Source organism: Pogona vitticeps, chromosome 5 (assembly GCF_051106095.1).
Source record: "Pogona vitticeps strain Pit_001003342236 chromosome 5, PviZW2.1, whole genome shotgun sequence".
NCBI classification, from domain to species: domain Eukaryota; kingdom Metazoa; phylum Chordata; class Lepidosauria; order Squamata; family Agamidae; genus Pogona; species Pogona vitticeps.
The window spans coordinates 133,810,843-133,832,500 of NC_135787.1; positions in this window are offsets into that span (position 1 = coordinate 133,810,843).

The following is a 21,658-nucleotide window of genomic DNA, read 5'->3' on the forward strand; positions in this document are numbered from 1 at the left end:
TGGAGAGCCTCCATCAGCAGAAGCTGTTCATAGGTCTAGAAGCCCTGATTTATTTATTCATTTATTTATTTAGGGGTTGTTTCGTGGAGTTGATTCATGGAAAGCTATAATTTTTTATATAATGAAGAAGAGGTTTTTTTTCAGTGCCCCAAAACATTTTGGTCACCCTTGAAATATCATTGCAAAGTTCTGTTGTATTGTACATTTGGGGTGCAAAGGTACCAAATTCACTTCTCATTTTTTGATAAATTCCTGATAAATTCTCTGGGTGTCTGTGAATTTCGTTGTATGGTATACTGTGTATATACTTACAATGACAATAAATTATATTATTATTATTCTTAACTTTTGCCCCACCCCTCTTTTCCAGCTGCTATGAATTGCATCACTCTCTTCATTAAGCCCCAATTTAACACTTTCCTTGGCAATGATTGATTTGATTGATTGATTGATTGATTGATTGATTGATTGATTGATTGATTGATTGATTGATTGATTGATTGATTGATTGATTGATTGATTGATTGGATTTCTATCCTGCTCATGTAGACCAAAGGTCTATTCTGGGCAGTTTACAAAATTAAAAACAATTTAAAAAAAGATATATTATAGATCCAAGATGGCAAAGTATAAGAAATTAACTACCAGCACCTCAGAACCGAACACAGAGTTTAAATATATGCTGGATCACATTTTCACTGTATTGTCCATTCAGTTGGATTAAGGTGGTCCTCTTGCTTCTCCTCTCCTGAATTGTTTATTGTGATCAGCAAGTGCAGCCGTATCGCTATCCATCCCTAACTCCAGATCAGTTGTGAACAGGTTAAAAAGCACCTGTCCCTCATGGCACAAATCTTTGATAGGATACCACTTACATTCCTCTACCGTAAGAGCATCTATTGATTCCTTTGAGCAGAAACAAATAATTGGGTAATCTTAGAGTGTCTGTACACCACATATTACTGCAATCTGATTGCACCTGAACAGTCTTGGGTCCACCCCACAGAACCTTGAGATTTATCGTTCAATGAGAGACTAAGAATTCCCAGGAGTGCGCTAGAGTTCTGTTGCAGGTAATTCTCAGCATCTCACCAAACTATAAATGCCAGGATTCCACAGGATGGAGCTATGGCAGTTTATTGAACTGCTGTAACTATGTAATGCAAATAGCCTGGATACATAAAAGTCATAGGATTCCCACTTCCCCTGTTTGATTTTGCTTCAATTTATTTCAGAATATGCCATGTGGTAAGCCAGACCTGCTGACTTAAGGGACTTTCTACTTGTTTTGTGACAGGACCTAGATTTGTGCAACCCTGATCACATGACTGCACAAATACACTAGTGCTTAATACACCAAGTACTTAACTTGCACAAGTTGTTCCCCTGGCAAATTTTGCAGTCATTCTCAAAGGTTGCCACTTTTCCCCCAATGCAGTTTCAATGTTCTAGGCCAGTGGTTCCCAGCCTTAGATAACCAAGTATTCTTGGATTGCAACTCCTAGAAGCCTTCACCACTAGCTCTGCTGACTGGGATTTCTGGGATTTACAGTCCAAGAACATCTGGGTTACCCAAGGTTAGAAACCACTGGTCTAGGCTACACTTTTCAATTATGTTTAGTCCAGGGTATTGGCAGATGTTGTATAAATCTGTTTCAAATGGAGAAGGGATTTGATACGGAACTATGGACGGGCTGAGCCTAAATCCACAAAATTATTTGAATAATTACTTCCATATAATAATTAGCAGGTTATACATCTGACAGGTGAGGATGGCACGTGTGACTGCCTAGCAGGTTTGTAGCATTTATAGGTGTGCCAAATGCTGTCAAAGCCATTAAATGATCATTTTGAGCATTACAGAATAAGAGAAAGGATGCTGGCCTTTGCAATGTAAAGGGGTGAAAGTTCTGAGAATCTCCTGGGATGGTACAGACCTTGAGAAAGTCATTCAGGCATATTGCCTCCATCCAAATCTGTGACACATTCACCATGGATTTAATTTTACCAGGTTCACCAACTCCAAATCATAGAACCATCTTTCATTCCCCCCAAATACCTAGCAGATAAAGCAGGATGTGCATCTGAATATGTGGTATAGTGATTTGGGTGACACAACTGTGCTTACAGTGTTTGCAGCACAGGAGAGGTGGGTTCAAGTCACCATTTAGCACACTCACTAGGTTTGAGGGCAGTCCCACCATGTCCTCCTGAGTAACCTCACAGGTTTGTTCTGAAGATAAAAGGGACAGGAGGAGACCCGTGTACACGTTGAGCTCCTCAGTGCCATACATGAATAAATATGTAATATAGTAGTTATTACACAGTAATTTATACAAACTAGTCACAATCCAGACTCAAGGATGGCTTCCACGTTTGTGTCAACTCAAAAATTAAACACAGCTTCTGTCAATTCCAACACATAATGTTATATGTGTACAGTATTTATTATTTTCTGTAACGCTTTGACAGCTGAACATGAGCTCAAATTAAGAACTTTCTCAAGCTAGGAGCTATGAATGCTGTCTGCTTTGATTTGGTCTGAATTATTTGTCATACAAATTGCAACCACTTTGTTTCAAGCCAATTTGCAGCCACTCTTTTCAATTTACATCCCAATATCCTGAAGTGTATGTATACATTATTGCTGCAAAGGAGTGCAGCAAATGATATTGTGCAGCAGAGTAAATCAACATTCTACAAGGCAATCCTAAAAATAGGAGTCCCTTCAACAAAAGCTTATAACTTTTAAACTTGCCTTCATATCAGCATCAAATCTGGCACAGTAAGAATAGACAGCCTGATTTTACTCTGTGCCAAATTTGATGGAATTTGCTTCAACAATTTGAGAGTTATGATTTTTAAAGTATAGATGTGATTTAATAAGCCCCACTCAGACATAGGCAACCATTTTTTGCCAGAAGAAACTGCTGAAAGAGTATATTTCAAACACCTAACTTTTTATCTTAAAAGAATAGTATTTAGTTTGCCCCATCCTTTTTATTTGCATCAGATCCATCCAATAGTTGTAGAAGACTTGATAACTTAAAATGGGTCTTTCAAACAGGAAAAACAGCCATTTCATAACTGTTTAGCATGCTCAGTAGAATCTTGCCAGAAAGAACAATGGTTCACAAGCATTTGCTTGCTCTTCATTTCTGTATAGTCCCTTGTCAATTGAACGAGAAGAGTAACAACGACCCGGGTTGTTGTTCTTAAAGGGCTAGGCACTGTGTAACAATCTCAAAAGTCTCCTCTCTCCCCACTTTGAATAAGCAGAAATTCAACCAGAGCAGCACTTGCTTAACCCGACTAACTTTTCCTCCTGTCTCTTCTGGCTGGATTTTCATTTTTAAAAAATCAATTTATTTTGAAATTTCCTCCATTTCTGTTCTTCTTAGTCCCACCCCCAATGAGTAGAGACTGAGCAGAGAGGGAGATAAAATACACCCCTGCCTATGGGAAACCATTCTGCATAGTGCAATGTTTTTCCGTATTCTGTTCTCAGTATCTTCTTGTCCATAATACAAGTTACACATCAGGAGAATCAAGTGCTCAGACACCCATTTCTTTCAGAACAATCCACAACTTTCCATTATTCAGACAGTCAAAGCCTTTGCTGTAATCTATAAAACTTCTTCTGAAATCTTTTGGTAGATTCCTGTAGCCAATATATATTTGCAATATGATATCAAGTATTTTTTTTCCTTTTCTGAATCTAGTTTGAACGTTGGACAGTTTTTGCTCATACTGTATATGGTAATTGTCTTGTTGCAGCACTCTGAGCACCATCTTATTAGCATGGGGCATTAATGCAGTGGTCCGATTGAGTTACTAAATTCCTTTGCATTTATATTTTTTCGCATTGGAATGTACATTGAATATTTCCAGTCTGTGGGCCATTGTTTTGTTTTATTATTTGTTGTCATATTCCAAACCTGTTAGGATTTTGACAGGTTCAGTCTCTTTAGTTTGGGGTAATTCTATTTGCATTCCAATCCCCCTTGGTGTTTGTTCTTCTTCTTCTAAATGCTTCTGAAACAGCTTCACTTTCTAAAACTGCAGCTTCTTCATCATAGGATTTCAAAGGAATCTTTCATTGTATTATCATTTCTGTATAGTTCTCCAGTATGTTGTTCCCACCTTTTATTAAAATAAAACATAGTATGGTCCCTTGTTGGTGCTAACATAGTACTGTATGGTCCCTTGCTGAACTTTACCATCCTTAATAATCTAGATTTGAATTTCCCTTTGATTTATTGGGTCTTTCAATACTTTCCACTGAAAAGTTGCATGTAGGATTCTGACCCTATTTTTGCCACCCTTTGCTTTTGTTTCACTCCTACCTGAACAATTTCAGGTATTTTTCCATCTCCCGTCTAGGCTTTTCCTTTCTTTTGACTATAGGAGTAGCGTTTTGTTGGTGGGTTGTTTTTTTTTTTTTTTTGCATTTTTCCCTAATAGTATTTTATTATTTATTTATTTATTTAATTTATATGCCGCCCACACTACCCAAAGGTCTCTGGGCGGCTTACAGCATTTAAAATACAATAAAGATATGCACAATTAAAATACAATTAAAATATATATAAAATTGCCATCAGACCCACAGCTAATATTACTTCAGTTAAAAGCCTTCTGGAACAGGAAGGTTTTGACCTGGCGCCGAAATGTCAGCAGTGTCGGCGCCAGACGAATCTCAGTCGGGAGGGCATTCCATAGTCTGGGGGCAGCTGCCGAAAAGGCCCTTTGTCTGCAAGCCGTCCCTCTTACCTCCTTGAGGGACGGCTCTTTGAAAAGGGCCCCCTGGCTAGATCTTAACTGCCGGGTAGGCTCATATGGAAGGAGGCGGTCCTTCAGGTATCCAGTATCTTTACTTTCAGTCCACAGCTCCTCTAGTTCACAGTCAATAGAGTTTAGTAATACAAATCTGATGCTTATGTGGACTTTAAATTTAATAGAAATGTTAGTTCAGTTATACTTTGCATCATGATTCTTTTAGTGTTCTTTTTCAACTATACTCTTATTTTTTATATTAACTATTTGGGGTAGTCCTGTCTGCTCCTGGTCTTATTTTGGCAGAGATAATACAATTTCTCCATCACCTTACAATTATGCAGTCTTTTTGGTTTCTGTAGTGGCTATCTGGTAATGCCCATGTTGTCTGTTGGGTTGCTTGAAGCATATATGTTTGATGAACAGATTGTTGGCCTCACATACCTCTATGATTCATTCTCTTGCTTCATTTCTGACCCTTGGCCAAATCCTCCAACAACTTTTGGTTCTGCTTTGTTTCCTATTTTGGGCTCCGGTCACTTGTATTTATAAGCATGTTTAATTTTGGTGTGTGATCAATTTCTCCCTGGATCCTTGCATAAAGCTTTCAATTTCTTCTTCTTCAGCAACTGCAATTGGAGCATAGACTTGAATGATGGTTAGGTTGATAGATTTTCCAAGAAGTCTGATTGATATTATTCATACAGACCTTATATTTTAGGCTATAACTGTCTGTGATATGTCTACTGTCTGTGCTATGTCTTGCCTCAGGATTAGAATCAATCAATTTCTTCTGAGTTTGTCATTCCCCAATTAAAAGACTTTGTAGTTGTCTGACTGAAAATGTTCCATTCCACTCCACTTTGGTTTGCTCGTACCAATTAGTGCAATGTCTAAACAGCGCAGACTCAGTGCAGAATGTTCAAAGCAGAGACACCAGACTAAGAATCATCTGCCCTCTTCACGATTAATGGTCAGATCAGCAGAAGAGAACTGATAATTCCAGTGGTGGTGAAGGTGGAGAAACTCCTGGAGGGCAGCTACTGGGCAGCAGTGGTCACTGAAGATGACAGAGGATCTTTCAATGACAATCACAGTGACACTCCAGCTAACTTTTGTTAGTACTGTGCAGAAGAAGGCAATGATAAACCACTGCTGAATTTCTTACCTTGAAAATCCCGTGGTGAGATACTGCCAGTCTTTGGTCCTTGCAATACTCTGGCTTTACACTTCAGTGACCAGTGATCGGGTTTCATGGAGCTGAAGTCTGAAACGTGCCGTGCAAAAGTTTGAGACCCACCAGTCTCATGGTCTATTCTGATCTTTCATACACTGTTTGGCAGGTGCTCTGCAGTATCTCAGGAAGACAGACCTTTTTCCCATGGCCTGTTGCCCAATCCATTTAACGGGAAATGCCAGGAATCAAACCTTTCATTAACTGCTCTGCTCACCAACTTTCCTTATCAAGTCTCATGTTGGTTATTCTCTCTTCCTACTGCCCTCCTCTCTTCCTAGCAACATTGTCTTTTCCAGAACGTTCTGCTCAGGTCTTGCAAACTAACAGCTGTGGTTTCCATTATTGAGTCAATCTGTCTCATGCTAGATTTTCCTCTCTTCCTACTGCCTCCTCTCCACTTTTCCTAGCAATATTGTCTTTTCTGATTAGTTTTGGATTCCCATTACAGTATATGTGCACATTAAAATAGCCTCAGATTATTCATTTTTGCTGTAGTGAGAGTTCAGGCTTGACCTGACTGAGCACCCACTGATCTGCATTTCTGGTGGTCTGTGGTATTTGCAAGGCCCTCCTCCAATACCACACTTCAAATGAGCTGATTTTTTCCTCCTCCTGTTTTTCTTCACTATCCATCTTTTACATGGTATGGATGTTTTTTTACCTTAGTTTCCAGGAACAAACTTTGCTAACTCCAAGCCTCCATTATTTTTATTGAAAAGGTGAGGAAACATCTTTTGGAAAACATGCAGACAACTTGTTTATAGACAATTGGGCTTATATAGCTTTTCTTCCTCAGATCGCCTACCCTAAGGAAATGGTTTGGAAAATGGAAGTTAGTTTTCTAGTCTGCATTCTGTGAAGTGGGCGTGGCAACATTAGTTTGTGTAAGAGGTTAAAGTGTGCATGTGTTTTTTGTTGTTGTTGTATGTGGGGCCTTGCTCCAAACTCAGGTTCTTTCTGAATGGTAATGAACACAAGAGGCTATCATATAGACCAGTGGTTCTTAACCTTTGTTACTCGGATGCTTTTGAACTGCAACTCCCAGAAACCCCAGTCAGGACAGCTGGTGGTGAAGGCTTCTGGGAGTTGCAGTCCAAAACTCCTGAGTAACCCAAGGTTAAGAACCAGTGCTATAGACCAGCCATTCTCAAACTCTTTTTGGGGGGGGGGCTAAGGCTCTTTTAGGAGCTCTTCTCAGGTTCTAAGGGCAAATAGATGTCTTTCACAAACTTCTCACATTCTTTAGTTTCTAGCCGCTTTAAAATGTGCCATTCCCCCCCCCCCCAAGCCATATGTCCCCCATTAAGAATGGCTACTATAGACCATCTTGACTGCTGACATGGGTGTTCAGGCTGCCTTTTCCTATGTAAAGTCTGGCATCCTTTTTCTTGCTGGCAATATGGGCATGATGTTGTGCAGCAATATCAGGCCGTTTCCGGGCGTTTTGAATCATGGATACAGAAGCACAATATCCCATGTTCATAAACTGGAGGCTTTTGAAGAATTTTATGTATGTTCAAATAGTGAACAAACATGAAAAGGAAGGGCTCTCACCCAGGAGGGAGGGTGAAACAGTGTCACCAACTACTGCTGGACCTCCAGTGTACAGTGGTGCATTGACTTACGAACATCTGGAACTTCAGCCGTAACTCAAAATGGTCATAAGCGGAAGCACAATTTCCCATAGGAATGCATTGAAATACAATTAATCAATTCCAGCCGAAGAGAAAAATCACACACACACCCCCAAAAAATCACTGCAAGACCCATCTGAAATGTGATTAACTCCCCAAGACCCATCACAGCACAGAAACATAACCCCCCCCAGCCCAACACCACACTGCAAAACCCACCCAGATCAGTTTTTAAAAAGCAGAAAGCAGCACCTTACCTTACCAGGCAGTCCAAAGCCTCCTCAGATTGCACTCTAACTGTTGGGGTGAAAGAGCTACAAAGAAGCAGCCTCTTCGCCTACCAATAGTTAGCAATTTGAATTTCCCACCTTTTCCCCCTGCTTTTTTCTGTTCGCAACTCGCCCGCAAGTCAAAGCAAAATTTTGCAGCCGGAGCTGGTCGTAACTTGAAATGGTCGTAAGTCAGGACGTTCGTAAGTCGAGGCACCATTGTACAGACAAAGCTTCCAATGTGTTCTTTCCTTTGTCCCTGCCCTCAACAGAACCGTGCAATTTAGATAGCTTAGGTCCTGTCACTAATGCTTTTGTGGCCTGCCCCACTCGAATCCCACACAATGGCATACATTTCTCACACACAGGCACTCAGTTGCTTGGACTGAGATCTCCAGATGCCTAAAATAAAGAAGAAAAAATTCTTTAATTCTTCCTACCTCCTGAAAAACGAAAGTGAGCCAAATAGCAATCTCTATTATCCAACACCCTTCCCTCAATAAATTTCCACTGATCATGGGGATCGAGGGATTTCCTGGCAGAGGCTCTGTGATTAGTGTTTCTAGGAGAACCAGGGTTTTTCATTGGTGTTCAAGCTGTCAGTTGTCTTCTGCTTGGGGCCATCTGGTTTTATTACAGTATTAATTTCATTTTCCCAGTGAGTCTTTTTGTTATTGTTGCTTTGAATTTTCAGCTATTTAAATTGCCAAACCACCAAAGTGATTGCTTTGATACAAACTGTTTCAGGTTTCTGAACTAGAAGCACATAAGCTGTCATGAAGGCAGGAGCATCACTGTGTACTATAGAAATCTGAGAAAATTCCAGATATCGTTCCACAAAGATGGATAACAACCATATCCATGTCTTGCTTCACTTTCTATGGTTATGCTTTTTGAAACAGATGAAACTGCAATACCTTTGATTCCCTGTGAAAGACATTAACAGCCTAATGTTCCTTCATAAACTATATTCTCTTATGTCTGTGTGTAGGGCTATGGGCACATATATGCACACATATCTGATACATGCATACGGTATGTTGGGAGGAAGAGTTACATACAATAAATTTGCTTTTCTAAGCCTGTAAAGAGCAATTAGAAGGGGGAGGCTTGTACTTTTGCTAGCTTGTCATCCAACAGACTTTGCTTTTATGATTTTGGCATATATTCTAAATGTTCCATTAGTAGTGAATTTAGGAAAATTACCTGAAGCTGTATGCTTTTATTCTCTGGTCAGTCTTGCCCCTTTTGTCTGAACTGTGCGCTCCTGTGGAGGATAAAGCCGAGAAAACACATAATGTATTCAGCTTTGGTATAATTATACACTTTCCGAGAAAGTGTACATTCTAAGATTACCCTAGTCATATGCATTTAAATCACAGCATTAAGCTGCTAATATTTTGCTTTTAGACTGAGCTGTAGAATGGATGCAACATTGAATCTGTCACTCTTATTTGTCCAGCTTTCAATAAAACATAGCCCACTGTAGTTTGTGCCTTAAATGTATATAATGTTTATATGCTGGACAGTGTTGCAAAACATTTTAATGCCATAGAAAATATGGGGCTATGAAGAAATGTGTTTCTGGAAGAGTGATTCTAGGCTTGCTTGTCCTTGAATATTTGATTCAGACATAACTGGACCTTACTATTCAGTGGCCCGGCTATCATGGTATCCGTAAAAAGTATGATACAAGTTTTTAAATCTCCCTAGTCTCCTCCCCTCATTGTGTTGAGTGCAAGTGACTTGGCCCCATGTCTGTGGTAGGGAAGCTTAGGTAAGAGCGGGTGTCCCATTTCCAGAGAAGATAAGGAGCAGTGACTTGATGTGGGCTCCTTCAGGACATACAATCTTTCACTAATGTTACGAAATTCTGAAGCTAGGAAGAAACAGCATAGGTATGTGCATACATCACTGGTTCTTAACCTTGGGTTACTCAGGAGTTTTGGACTGCATCTCCCAGAAGCTTTCACCACCAGCTGTCCTGACTGGGGTTTCTGGGAGTTGCAGTTCAAAACAGCCGAGTAACAAAGGTTAAGAACCACTGGCATACATGCACATGGAAGCATTTGACTTGTTCCCTTAGCTTCCTTCCCTCTTTCCCCTTCCTTGTCAAACAGATCCAAGCTGTTGATGCTGATTTTACATCAATCATAGCCAGAGGGTGCATTGATGATGTCATGTCTTGACCAATGTCTCTGATATTATTTTATCTAAATAATGTATTCTTATCTTCCTGGTCACTGACCATAATCATCATCATCATCTCTCTATTCGATTGCTCTGAAGGCAGTCCCTCTGCCATTGCTTTAATCACATGAATATGGCTTGCTGAAGACAGAGATGCTGCTCTGTCCATTATCCATGTAAGCTCCTCTTGTGAGCTGGAACACAAGAGAAAATCAGGTTTCTGGCTCATGTGTAGAGCTTACCATCTTCCCCTCTTCCGGCCATAGCTTTTGGATGGCTGTGATGACTATGGGAAGGGTAGCTCCTCTTTCCATGAGTGATCTTTGCAAACTTTCAGAAAGACTGAACATGGCTTGAGTTGCCTACTCATCCTTCTATGAAGTGTGGGATGAGTATGGTGGGACCAGTGCATGTAACTGGGAGCCCTGATGCTTTTGCCCATCAAAACCATTGTAGTTCTGAACCCAGCTCTTGAACTGGGTAAACTGTTGTAGAATTGATTTCACAAATTTGACCATTCACATCTTGCCATGCTGAATTGACTAGGTATATTTCCTGGAACTTAATGGAAAACCAGCAATGGATGAGGCCCTGCTCACTTATTACGTAACTGACTTTACTTATGATGGGCAGAGGATGGTACTTCAGTACTGTCCTGTCATTTTCAGTTGCCAGTTTCCCAACTCTTTTCCACACAAAGAGAAAGGAGTCTGAACAGGAGAGCATCTGCTGTTCCCACAGGAGTTGTAACTCACATGAGGAGCCATCGTGGATAACAGAGATTCCTTTCTTCACACTCATGGCTCTTCATGTGCAAGACAGTGGTGAAATCAGAAGCAGAGGTGAATGGTGGTAAAACAAATCCCCTTTACGAACGTTGACTATACTTGATTTAGGAACAACTTAATAGGGCTTGACCCTCAAGTACATCCAACAGAATTTAAGAAACACACACACACATTGCCGCCAACAAGTTAATATATTAAATGTTGAAATAAACTGTTTACAAGTTGTTACTCATGGTAAATAAAAATGAAAGTGCTTGTATGATTATTAAATAGGATAGTTGTTGATATTCTCTTGCTAATCATGGGCAAGAAGGGGATTGGCAAAGTTCCCCTTGTCAAACAGCAGACTTGTATAGATGACCTCCATACCTAGCAGTTACACTGATCTTCATTGCTATCACCAATTCATTAATGATCTTTTTCATTTATCTTTTTTCCAGCAGTTGCACATTCATTTGAGGGGATGAGAGTGGAGAGTATTTTACATATGACTGTTAACTGAAGGTTCTGCAGTTATAATTTGTCAAAAGGAACACACACATTTTGCATATTTGCATTTTTTTCCCCATTTTAAAACAAAAGAATTCTTATACAATTTGCTCTTAAACTGGAAAATAAATGAAATATCTACATAACTAAAGAATATTTTTATTAGCACTCTCATACAATGCTTTTGCTAGAATCCCTTTATCTAGCATGTTTCTTCCTTTCCAGATAAAACTTTCAAATGCTTACATTTCAGCACATATCGGTTGATTGGATAATTTGAACATCAAAGGAAACTTTCATTTAATTTAAGCCCATAAAGTTGTCTTTTGCTTTATTAACTTTCGATCAATAAACAAGCAATTTGGAAATGTAATCAGGAAATGCTTCCAATTGGCTGACAATGTATCAAAGCCACTGCTTGAAGGCAAGAGCAAGCTGTAACAAGCAGTTTATTACCAGTAGCTGTTACTGACATTAGTCAAAACCAAGAAAGATAAAATGGAATAAGAAATGTAATGCTGGAAGAGCCTTGGGCGCTGTGTTCTCTTCTTCCTTTTGAAAACTGCAAGCCTGTCTTTGATATGATAACAAATATAAACTGTTTAAAAACACCAAATGCAGGAAAACTCAGAGTATACTGTCATGGCATTAATCCATTCTAGAGTGACATACAAATAGTGTAACATCTACTGGATGTATGTTATGGAAATATTTTGAATTGGATTTACATATGGTGAGCAAATTGGAACTTTTGATTTTATGAGATATTATAATGTGCATGCTCTCATATTAACAGAGTGTAATCCTATTTGAAGATAATGAGTTTTCAATAGGCTCTGCAGTTTGAAACTACATAAAAATCCATTTGGCTTTAACTTACCACCATTTGGGCATTAGATTTAGAAATATTTGGGGAGATCAAATCCAATAAGTAGGCATGTTCATTCGTACAAGCACAGCATGTCTGTTGCTGCCCACATCTTGCCTGCTAAAGACTGCAAACTTGTATTTTTCTTTCAGCCTGTTTTGACACTTGGATATTTATTGTGCTATGGGCAAGTTGTTAATCTAGAGACAGTTTAATAGCAGTGAAAGGCAGGAATCTGTTCCCTCACTTTTCATATCACTCAAAAAAGTCTGTACACTTCTCAGCCTATCTGTAGTCATAGTCCACTTGTGATGTATATTGCAGTGAAATGAATGTATGTGTGCCAGCAAGACAAGAGAATCTTCAAACCTCTCTCCTGAAGGACCGACATCTGCACTTTAGCCACTAAATGCTTCTCTTCTAATTGCATGAAGTTGTTTGTTTGTTTCTTAATAATGCATAATGATTTCGAAGAGCTGTGCAAAAATAAAAAGTGTAAAATACATCTGACCAATCAGAATCAAAGAAATATAACCTATAATGATTGATTTCAAAATTGAGGTGGCTGCTTCGAACAGCAAATTTCAGGTGTCCTAAAAGGATAGGAAACTGGTAGTAGTTGCACTGTTATTGCCAGGAAAAGAAGAGAGGTGAGATTTTCTGTCTGACATGCCAAGATAACTTGCCTAGTTTTCCTTTTCTGCACATTGACCATAGTGGGCATACGAAATTGTTGCTGCTCTTCCTCCATGGACCTCACAGATTTCTGGATTTGTCCTGACTGTGGCTTGTTACAGATGAATTCCTGGCTTGTTCCAAAGGTCCATATGCCCCAACATAGTTTCAAACAATAGTGAGCCAGCTATCAGACAATAGCCTTTCCCAAGCTAGTAGCCTTCTGATGTGTTGATCATATCAGCTGGCATGTTCCTCACCACCACCCTCATTCAAGAACCACTATTTCTTTCTTTTTGAAAACAGTATAAAATACAGTCTTTATATAGCCATGTAAATTTTTCAAATTGTGGTGTGCTAGCTCTTCTGTGTTTGCTAGGAAATCGTGTTCTGCCAAATAGGAACCCAGATATCAGTCCAAAGTCTGGTCAAAACTTAACCTTCAAAAAGGCCATACTGAGTTCTTTCTCATTGACGCTTGTATATATACACACACAAACACCAGATAGTTTCTCTTTCTCTCTTTGTATGTAAGTATGTAGTTCTAGTCTTATGTGTGCTTTCTGCCATGTAAGTAGCCTTGGTTATGTACAGACAGATTATAAAGTTAAGTTACTGTAAGGTAAGAGGCACTGTAGCACAATTGGGTGTATATAGACTGAGAAGGAAAAACCACAGCATAAGCTTTTACAAATGTGCCATATCCATACATTACAAACTCTGATGCAGTAGCAGAAATTATTCAGTTTTAAAAAATATATCATATGCAATTCTAGCAGCATATTCAACAGAACTGAAAACCTATATAACACTGTATGACTGCAATCCATGAAATTATAATTATATATCACACAGTGAGATCAGTTCCACAGTTCCAAGGTATAATTAAAATCTAAAACAAATCAAAATCTAAAACAGATTGAAGGAATACGGAATGATGTTCCCTCCTCTAAAGCATAGACCATTAACAGTTTAAACAAACACACTATAAAAATATCAACCTCAAATCAGCAGCAGTTCTTTCTGGCTGTAGGAGAAAGGGGGGTGTCATTCCATCCATTTAGCTAGAAAACCCAGTCCATTTACTATTTCCTCTCTCTGAATTATTTTTAGCTTGCTTATTATAAAAGTTACAACTTTATGTATTTATGCTTCAGTTTTCTTGAATTCTTCCTGCCTGCTCATCCTTTTTCCCCTTTGTGTTGTGTTATCTAGATCGCAAGCTTGTAGGTTGCAGATAAGGGCTACTTCGCCTCCTGATCATATATACTGTAAGTTGCTCTAAAAGACTTCTCAATGTAGAATGTAATTAAAACGCTAGAGAGAAAGAAAGTTTCAAAACTATTAAGCCAATGTTTTGCAAAATGGAAATACATAGAAAAACACCTTTGCCTTGGCCACAGTATTTTAGATGGCAGGAGTTTTTGCATAATCAAATGCTTCTCCATACCAAGAAACTTTGATGCACGAATACAGAAAACTGGAAATCAGGGAGAAGGATCCTGACAAGGGGCACAATATAAAAGTGAGAAAGGCCAGGTCTGATCCCACCAGAAAGAATGGCTTTGCTCAGAGTGATCTCTCCCAAAGCACTCCTTCTGTCCATGTGGGAATTGCCTCAGCTGGTCCCCCAAAAAACAGTAACCATGCTGCTGGACCAAGAGGTCCTGCTTGAGCATGGATGAGGTTTGGGCTAGTTTGCAATCTTTCATACATCATATATTGTTGTTGTTTAGTCATTTAGTCGTGTCCAGCTCTTCGTGACTCCATGGACCAGAGCATGTCAGGCCCTCCTGTCTTCCACTGCCTCTCAGAGTTGGGTCAAATACATCAGTGGTTCTTAACCTTTGTTACTCAGATGCTTTTGAACTGCAACTCCCAGAAACCCCAATCAGGACAGCTGGTGGTGAAGGCTTCTGGGAGTTGCAGTCCAAAACTCCTGAGTAACCCAAGGTTAAGAACCACTGAAATACATCATATAATTATCTGGAAATACCTTGCCCTGGACAAGCTGCCCAAAATGCAGCTTTTCCCAACTGATCACACCCTTAACTTTTTCCCCAGCATCTAGTTTCTGTTCATGCATCTCTCAGTCTCACTTTTTCTCTTTGTGGTACATAGAGCACTCACTTGTGCAAAGCCCTGCTTGTGGCTTGTCATAGTGTGCGTCTTATATGCTGTCAAGTTGAAACCAATTTATAATAACCCTAATAGGGCTTTCAAGGTATGTATAGTATTTAAAAGTGGTTTTACCAGTGCTGCCATCCCCATGAAATTCCATGGCTGAGCAAGTGTTAGCACTTAGATCTCCTGAGTCTTAGTCATTACTGTACCCCAATGACCCCTAACCTTGGGTCCCTTGATGTTCTTGGACTAAAACTCCCTGAAGTCTTCGCCACTGGCTGTGCTGCCCAGGATTTCTGGGAATTGTAGTCCAATAATATCTGGGGACCCATGATTGGGAAGCACTGCTCTATACAATACACCACTTTGAGTATCCTCTCTAGTGCAGTACTTACATTTGTTTACCACTGTATGTGCTGTGTGAGTGAATTAGACCTAAGTAGGGACAAACTGGTTTCTATGTTGTGCTAATCTTTTCTACATCTACAACACGTACAATTATTCTCCCTATTTCTCTCCCTCCCTCCCCCTTCTTCTTGCATTTTCAAACAAAACCCCCCAAATGCAGGCTGGCAACAATAGTGGGCTCCTGTGTTGTACGAAAAAATTATTTAGCCCTTGAGAAAGGCAGACACTCATCTAAGCTGCTTGGTAACCCTTGTCAACCAGCAGTAGCTCAACCTAACAAACATGCAATTTCATTTCCATGTGTTGCACACTTTCTTAGCGGATGCATATTGTGCATCTTAATGAAGCCTCCTCTCCCCACGTCCCAGTGGTCTTTAAAAGAGTTCAGTCTCAATCATCAGCATAATGAAGGAGAGAAAATAAGCACCATCTAAGCTCACTAGTGTCATTCCTGTGGACTCTAATGGTGCAGCATCTTCTCTGTTGCAAAGAGCTCACTAAATGGAGCCCCAGTTTAAATTTTATATAAGCCCACATCCACTGCTAAGCTGAACATCACCAGTGGTCAGATACAGGGAGTAGGGACAGTCTTTTGTGCTTTATCAAACATACTAAAGAATGTCAGTCGCACACTGCAAAGTAGTAGTTTATGTCACTTTAAAAATAAATAATAATCGTATGTCATCAAGTCAGTTCTGACTTATAGCAGCCCTTTTTCAGGGTTTTCCAGGTAGACAATACTCAGAAGTGATTTACCATTCCCTTCTTCTGAGGGCACCCTGGAACTGTGCAGCTTGCCCAAGGCTACCAAGAAAATATGTTAGCCTGATTTATCTATTGACCTACCAGTCCCAACCGAAATCCTACCTGTGATAGTAACCTGTTGTTACTAAGCTCTTTTGAGCCACACGTCTCCAATGGCATTTGGAAAGCACTTGTCTGTGTTCAACCTTTCTAGCATATCAGTGACTGAGTGAGCGTAGCTCAAGTGTGCTAGGGCTGCTGGTCACCCATGGCCCCAAGTATACCTCCTTTATCCCCAAGTTTAAGAAATAAAAACTCCAAAAGGGCCCTCGGATTTTTGAGGGGTAATTTTGTCATTCGTCTCCCCAACTGCTTTCCTCTTAGAGGACCTCTTTTTTTTTTCAAATCTAGAAGAGCCAGAGAATGGATATGTGCAGCCTCTGAAAATCTGGAAGTCATCCACCCCAGCTGGGTTCTGTGACATTGAAAGACCACCTGCCCATACAGCAGGCCACAAATCGTTTCTCCCAAAATAGAAAAAGGCACAGAGTAGATAATTCAGGGTGGTTTGTTCCATGTAGTCCATCACTCTCATAATGTGATAGACCTCACTGGTCAAATACCATAGGTGGATCCCTCCCAACCATTTGTAATGTGTGTGTGGCGCTTTTTTTTTTTTTGCATTGAAGAATTACTGTATAATATACAAAAAGGTGCCACAGTAAAATCATCAATATTTCAGGTACTGCAGGACTCTTTGTTATTCAGGAAGACTGCATATTTAAAGCTCCCAGTGAAAAATATATGGTAATGAGTGTCTCAGAGGCAATGAATGACTGGCAACTAGAGATCAGATTTTCAGATTTCTCGGACTATCAATTCTACAATTGTCCATTCTGGGAATTCCACCTGAGGAGACACCTCATTGTGATACATCTGGGAGTAAGGCCTCAAATAGAAGGCTTTGAAGCTGAGCTAGGTCAAACTCCACCTGCCCCAGTGCTGGTTGGGAACATCCTTTCTGAACAGGAAGCTGAGGAGAGCTGGGCTAAGCTCAGCCTCACAGACCTCCAGTGGAGGTCTTTCTCCCAGTGAATCACATTTAGGTGTCTGTCTGTTGGGAAGAACTCCCGGAATGAAGAATTGTGAGAACTGTAGTCCAAGGAGTAAAAAAAAAATCCCATTCCTATTGGCAATACATTCTCTAACCAGATTGGCAGAGAAATTCTAATCCACACTGTCAGAGGTGGAATCTGAAACCTACCTGAGCTGAGGCTGCAGCCCCCATTTTGAAACTTACTTTTAACAAAGGACCTTGGCCTGCCTATCTGATCAGATATTTTGAACTTTAATGTTTTTTTCTGCACCATCCACAGCTCTGTGCTGCATAGCCTGATGATGACCTGTGTCAGGTTATAAGTTGACTTATGTTTATGATTTTTAAAGAGATCTAGCAAAGTTATAACTCACCTGTGCATTAAGGTCCTCCAGTATCACTGTTTGAAGTATCAGGTAGCTGTGGGTCTGGCTAGTACCTTTGAGGGGGACTTGACGGAGTCTTGTGCACAATTCAACATGAAGTGCTTTTTTTAAAGTTTAGCTTCTTGTCTTGATCTTGTAATCTCACAGTTTGTCTCGTTTGCCCAAGTAGGTTATCTGGCAGGAATAGATGGTGGTCCAAACAGGAGGGTCCCTCACCTAAGAACTTTGGGGGGAGGGGTTATCCTCCACTACTTAGAGCACAAGCCACCAGTGCTCTCTGATGCTGCCTGCTTTTCAGATGCCTTAAAATGCAATGCTTGCTTCTTTCCTCCCCTCTCTCTGTACTGTACAGTGTAGCTTCAGCTGGAGTAGGCAATGTAAGGATGGGGTTGGTGAGTGGGAGATGCACTCTGGGGCCTCAGGGTTGGGTAAAATTACTATATGATTTTCTTTCCAGACCTATGATTATCTAATTCTTGTTTGCCATTTTTCTTTTCTTAAGGTGTGATCCACCAATTAATTCTGCATGGATGAGCCCATTGATTTTAACAAAACTTATGCATGAATAACTGGGTGAAGTATTGTAGCGTTTGACTCTGGCATTCTGGTGTTTCTGTGAAGAGAAACTTTAGGTGTATTTAGCCTATAGCTGTAATAAATACACACAAGGCTTTCCCACAATACTTAATGAAAGTCCAGGAAGTCTATGACTCCTGCAAAGAATGCATTTTAATGCTATTTATATATCTGCCAGGTAGGCTTAGATCTATTTACCTGCTAGTCTCATTAAGGATGGCCTTCAGTCATATCTTTTCACCACTGACATTAATACCTGCGTAGATCTAAGCAATTTCATTGCTACCAGCAATGGAAACAAAGTAAACATCCATGAAAGGGCAGAGTAAACCACAAATATGAGAGTGATTTACATGGGCAGGCTTCAATTTGCCATTCTGAGTCACATTTAAATCTTTTATCGGAAACAGTATAAACTTAACCTAACCACAGACGCTGGGAAACTAGTTCAACTATCTGTTTTGGAATTGCTACTATTTTCCCACAGTTGGCTGTGAGCCTTGCTATACTAATGCTAAAGGGTTTGAACTCAAGTTGATTTTTGGTTTGATGCGCAACAGATGCCTTTGTATCACAGTCTCTAAAATATGGATAGCAAAGAAACCACCCACTCTGCCTCTTCCCTTTGCTTTTCTATATGTGGGTATGAGAAAAGGCACAGTAACGGGGACAAACACCAAGATTCTCTGGATCCTGCTATTTCTTCTTTTCCTGGCAGACAAGAGAACTCAGCCAGGCTTCTCCAGCCACAGGATAGGTGAGCATCAATATAGGGTGCATGCTACATAGTCAGTGGGCAAGCCTGTGTTCTTCCCATTTCATGGTTTGTCTTGGGCAGTTCCTACTCTCTGCAAGAAGGCAGGCAAGTAGCAAATTATAAATCTCAACAGTCAGAAATGTGAGTATCATCGGACCTTCTAAAATGCCGATTTTATAGAATAGGACCAAACAATCTGCAGGAGTCTATCAATGAATCTATCAATATATACCAGTGGTGTTTCGTAGATTGCACTCCTGGTACACTGAGAGAAAGGAAGAGAGAAATGCTTAAGAAGTGCACAATTAATGCAGATGGTTACAGGCAATGCCAAGGTTCCCACAAAAAATGTCTCTCCACGTTGTTATCCACTGTGAAACGGAAGCTTCTGTTGGCTTGGCTACCCCAAAGATATAGCCACAGTATAATTTTGAAAGTATATCTATTTATGATTCTTTTAAAAAACCCAAGATACAAAACTGAACAATAAGCAGGAATCAAACTATGTAATACTTTAAAAAATAAACCTAGTTGCCAACTTCAAGCACAAAGTATATAAAACATAAACAGCTGATGATGTTGCACAGTTGTCAAAGCAGTCTACTGTATCTTACTGGTTAAAATCCTGTTGCCATAACTTATGCTGCGTAAGACTGATGATGTTGTCAGCAGTTGCTCTTTTTCAGAAATTAAACATTTCTAAGTTCTCTCCTAGAGTTTGTGAAACTCCTATATGGGACAGGAGAGAGGAGTGTTTAATTACCAAAATACCTGGATGGTATTATGGCTTCCTGACAATGAAAGGGATTCCATGGGAGGCTCAGGACGTTCAGGAGAGAAATGGGAAAAGTTAGAGTTCTGAAATATTACTGACGACGATGACATCATCGGTCTTACATGGTGTAAGTTACTGCAACAGGATCTCGGCCACTGTCACTCCCCAGAATTATTTGCCATTTCTAAAAGCCAGTATAATTTGTGATAGGGATTTTGTTCTAGCCATTGTTAAATTAGAGTGAGTGGAGCTCAGTGGGTTGGAGTGTCTAGTTGTGAAACCAGGGCTGGAAGTGCCTCCTAGAAGAGGGACCAGCCAAGATCCATCAGAGCATGTGTGGCCTTGGGTGAGCTCCACAGTTCCAGAGCACTGCCAGAAAGAGAGACTGGTAAATCTCTTCTGAGTATTGAATATATAGAATACCATGGGAAGTTACCAGAGCTCTGAATCAACTTAACGGCACATAGCAATGATTATTGTTGTTAAATTATTTGGAAACTGAAATGCTTGCTTGTCTGCTGCAAATTGTCAAGAGATCTACTAGCAGATCTAGATCTACTTGCCCCACCCTGCTCCTGTACCATAAAATATGAAATGATTCATCTTTGTGTGAAATGTCTGAAATAGTTTCAGCAGGTTGAGTACAATACTTTATCAAACACAATGGATAAGGTAGATGTCATTGTTTTTCTGAGTAAAGGGGTGGCGGCGGCTAAGTCTAGCCCACAGGCTGACTGCAACCCCTTAGAGGTCTATACATAGCCCCCAGTACTCCTAGGGGCCTTGTGCATGTATGCAGTCCCACACACACACACACATTCTATAATTTTTTAAAGGAAAAAAGAGTGTGACAGAAAACTTGAGCTATCTCTGTGATAATGCCTCCCCAAAAGAATTAAAATGGCCTTTTAAACTGCCTTCTGAAAATTAATAAAAACTTCATGCTGTCAAGTTGTTTCTGATTAATGGCCACCCTTTTAAGCTTGTTTTTAGGTAGAGGGTACTCAGAGGTGATTTGCCACTCCCTTCTTCTGGGGGCGCCATGGGACTGTGCAGCTTGCCCAAGGCTACATAGGGTGGGTTTTCTCCCAGAAGTCCCAGGGAGGAATCAAACTCCCAACCTCTGGCTCTGCACTGAGTTATCTAGCCAGCTTCTGAAAATTATACCAAAAAATCACTCCCTTCCTGATCATTATTCTCTTTTGAAATGTAACTTGGTTATACCCTCATTAACTAGTAACTAGTTACGGGTAACTACCTCACTTGTAATTTGTTCCTTCCATTATCCAGTTGTAACCGGGAAATCTGACAATATTTTTGATGATCTTCTGCTCTGCATTTCTTTGCATTTAAAAGGTCACTGAATATCTGGTGAGGGAAGGCAACCAGTGGGCAAGGGACTCGAATTTGCTTCTTAGAATTAATCTGATTTTGCCCAGTTGACAAACACATACACTTACGTTACCTACTGTCATGTAACAGCTGGTGATGGCTTCTGTATGACTGTGGAAGCCTTTGTCCCACATGGATATATCTCTGTTTGTCTGTCTGTCTATCTACTCTGCACAATATGCCAACCTACTCCACGAAAAGCTTCTCATTGCCTACAGATATCATGACTAAGAACTATACTGAAATCTCAGACTAGAATAAAGTAGAATCTAGCCTAATTTTCTCAGGATGGTCCTCCTGACCATTTAAGGAGTTCCATATTTGAAAGGATCTGCCTGGCCAAACAGGCTGGGGAGAGAGAGGGAGGGATCTCCCATTGTCTAGGCAAAAATTTAATTTTACAGCTGCTAACCAGGGAGCCTGCAATATAGTGAGGATGAGTAATGAATAGCTTTATGTTAAGATAAAAATCAT